The following is a 4,010-nucleotide window of genomic DNA, read 5'->3' on the forward strand; positions in this document are numbered from 1 at the left end:
GATCCCCGGCGCCCGATGGAAAACAACTTCAGATACAAAACGGAATAATGTCAGGCGGCTAAAAATAACAGCCAATCGGCTGCCGGGGTTAGAGAACATCTGCTTGGCAACACGGGTCTGTTTATGTCGTATTCCCGACCCCCGACCTTTCCCAGCCCGCTCGTCGCACCCTGACCCCCGACCTTTCCCAGCCCGCTCGTCCCACCCTGACCCCCGACCTTTCCCAGCCCGCTCGTCCCACCCTGACCCCCGACCTTTCCCAGCCCGCTCGTCCCACCCTGACCCCCGACCTTTCCCAGCCCGCTCGTCCCACCCTGATCCCCGACCTTTCCCAGCCCGCTCGTCCCACCGTGACCCCCGACCTTTCCCAGCCCGCTCATCCCACCGTGACCCCCGACCTTTCCCAGCCCGCTCGTCCCACCCTGACCCCCGACCTTTCCCAGCCCGCTCGTCCCACCCTGACCCCCGACCTTTCCCAGCCCGCTCGTCCCACCCTGACCCCCGACCTTTCCCAGCCCGCTCGTCCCACCCTGACCCCCGACCTTTCCCAGCCCGCTCGTCCCACCCTGACCCCCGACTTTTCCCAGCCCGCTCGTCCCACCCTGACCCCCGACCTTTCCCAGCCCGCTCGTCCCACCCTGACCCCCGACCTTTCCCAGCCCGCTCGCCCCCCCCCCCTTTCCCAGCCCCGGGGAGCGTGGTGTGACGGGGAGTCCGAGCCCAGGGACCCGGCCAAACTCCCCACGCGGCCCCATTAGCGGGCGGCGTGACCCCGGCACAATTCGGCGCCAATGACCCCCGTACCCACTGACCGGCTCCCAACCCGGGCTCAACACAATCAGCTCGAGTTCACCGTCACCCCGCGGTGTGACCACAGACACGGCAACGGCCCGCCCTCTGGCGGGGGGTGGGGACGTCTGACCTGGGAGCAGACTGTCCGGCACCAGGGGGAGGGGGCTGCTGAGCACAAACACTTGGTGACCTCGTTACCACTCGCGCAAACGGGCTCTCGCACATGGAGCAGAGTTCCCCCGCCCCCCCCTGGGCCTGTGCTCCCCCTGCTGGTTTAACACACCTCCACGGACCCCTCACTGGGACTGGGACTGGGACTGGGACTGGGACTGGGACTGGGACCCCCCCCCCCCCGTGCTCCCCCCACTGGGATCGCCACAATTTCCCGTGACTGCCCCCACGTGTCGATTCTCAGCAGGGACTCTCCGGCCCCTCAGAAGGTGTCGATGCAAAGGGACCCCCACCCCACGGGCTCTCGCTCACTGACAGTGGGGGGGGGGGGGGGGGGGGGGTGAGACCGCGACCCCCTCTGCCAATACCCCCCCCACCCCGTGCTGTATTTTCTCTCAATTCTGGCGTGTCAGCAGGAACAGACTGTGCAGAGCAACAGGGAAATGGGCGAAAGGTCAGAGACTGACTAACAGGAAAATAACAGTGTCGGGAAAAACAGGGAGTGTCAGAGCAGGCGGGGGGGGGGGGGCAGAGAGAGAGAGAGAGAGAGAGAGAGAGAGAGAGAGAGAGAGAGAGGCAGTACTGAGGGAGCGACTGTCGGAGGGGCAGTACTGAGGGAGCGACTGTCGGAGGGGCAGTACTGAGGGAGCGACGCACTGTCGGAGGGGCAGTACTGAGGGAGCGACGCACTGTCGGAGGGGCAGTACTGAGGGAGCGACTGTCGGAGGGGCAGTGCTGAGGGAGCGCTGCACTGTCGGAGGGGCAGTGCTGAGGGAGCGCTGCACTGTCGGAGGGGCAGTGCTGAGGGAGCGACGCACTGTCGGAGGGGCAGTGCTGAGGGAGCGACGCACTGTCGGAGGGGCAGTGCTGAGGGAGCGACGCACTGTCGGAGGGGCAGTGCTGAGGGAGCGCCGCACTGTCGGAGGGGCAGTGCTGAGGGAGCGCCGCACTGTCGGAGGGGCAGTGCTGAGGGAGCGCCGCACTGTCGGAGGGGCAGTGCTGAGGGAGCGCCGCACTGTCGGAGGGGCAGTGCTGAGGGAGCGCCGCACTGTCGGAGGGGCAGTGCTGAGGGAGCGCCGCACTGTCGGAGGGGCAGTGCTGAGGGAGCGCCGCACTGTCGGAGGGGCAGTGCTGAGGGAGCGCCGCACTGTCGGAGGGGCAGTGCTGAGGGAGCGCCGCACTGTCGGAGGGGCAGTGCTGAGGGAGCGCCGCACTGTCGGAGGGGCAGTGCTGAGGGAGCGCCGCACTGTCGGAGGGGCAGTGCTGAGGGAGCGCCGCACTGTCGGAGGGGCAGTGCTGAGGGAGCGCCGCACTGTCGGAGGGGCAGTGCTGAGGGAGCGCCGCACTGTCGGAGGGGCAGTGCTGAGGGAGCGCCGCACTGTCGGAGGGGCAGTGCTGAGGGAGCGACGCACTGTCGGAGGGGCCATCCTTTGCATGAAATATTAAACAGAGGCCCTGTCTGCTCTCTCAGGTGGACGTAAAAGATCCCAGGGCACTGTATTGAAGAAGAGCAGGGGAGTTCTCCCCGTTGTCCTGGGGCCACTATTTATCCCTCAATCAACATCACTAACAGATTATCTGGTCATTATCGCATTGCTGTGTGTGGGAGCTTGCTGTGCGCAAATTGGCTGCTGCGTTTCCCACATTACAACAGTGACCACACTCCAAAAGTCCTTCATTGGCTGTGCAGCGTTTTGTGACGACCAGTGGTGAAAGGCGCTATATAAATGCAAGTCTTTCCATTCCACGACGGAGATCGCGGGGGAAGGGGGATTGTTGTGCGGTGTGAATGAAATGGCCAGTTACCGCGGCGCCCTGCGATATCTCAGTGCCCCCGGGGCGGGTTCCCTTTAACGCTCTGTCAGCGGCAGCAAGTTTCACCCTGTATGTCCCAGGACAGAATGACGCACACCGTTCCTCACGTTCCCTCGCTTTCACATCCTCACTTCCTCAAAGCAGGGAGCGTCTGGAGGCAGGTTCACGATGCAAAAGAGGTAGTGATGCTCGGGAGGGAGCGGAGCACAGCACTGGCCGCCAGCCAGTGGCCAACACCCAACTCTCGCACAGAGTTTATAATATTCACTGGCAAGGCCAGCAATTAATTCCCGTCCCCCGAGGGACTGTCCCACTCGCCATGTCACAGGGCGGCTAAGGGTTAACCATGTTGGGGTGGGACTGGAGTAACCTATAGGCCCAGACTGGGTAAGGGCGGCAGGTTTCCTGCCCGTGAAGTACATTAATGAACAGGTTGGGTTTTTAAAACCACAATCAGACACTTTTACTGACAACAGTTATTTATTTCCAGATCTTAAAAACAAGTTTCAAATTCTCGGAGGGCCCTGTTGGGATGTGAACATGATCTCTGGGCTTTCCGTCCAGTACAATACCTGCTGCACCACTGTGCTCACAACATTCTTCACTTGTGACCCAGAGCTGATCGCTGGGGGGTGGCAGTGCGATCTGTATCCAGCGCGCACACACACCGTCCCATTGGGACACAACTCGTGCTGCAGCAAAACAGACCGCTTGCCTTCACTCAGACGGCTATCCCTGTCCCTTTGCCACACGCACAGTCCCCCAAAGTTACAGTCATGGGTTCAAGCACCACTCCGGGGACTTGAGCACGGAATCCAGGCTGACAATCCCAGGGCAGTACCGAGGGAGTGCTGCACTGCCGGAGGGACAGGACCGAGGGGGCGGGACCGAGGGAGTGCCGCACTGCCGGAGGGACGGGACCGAGGGAGTGCCGCACTGCCGGAGGGACGGGACCGAGGGAGTGCCGCACTGCCGGAGGGACGGGACCGAGGGAGTGCCGCACTGCCGGAGGGACGGGACCGAGGGAGTGCCGCACTGCCGGAGGGGCAGTCTTTCATACGAGACGTTAAACCGAGGCCCCATCTGCTCTCTCAGGTGGATGTAAAAGATCCCATGGTGCTATTTTGAAGAGCAGAGGAGCCCTACCCAATATTTATCCCGCAGTCAACATCACTAAAACAGATTATCTGGTCATTATCACATTGCTGTGTGTGGGATCTTGCTGTGCGCAA

Source organism: Pristiophorus japonicus, chromosome 16 (assembly GCF_044704955.1).
Source record: "Pristiophorus japonicus isolate sPriJap1 chromosome 16, sPriJap1.hap1, whole genome shotgun sequence".
In the NCBI taxonomy this organism is placed as follows: Eukaryota; Metazoa; Chordata; class Chondrichthyes; family Pristiophoridae; genus Pristiophorus; species Pristiophorus japonicus.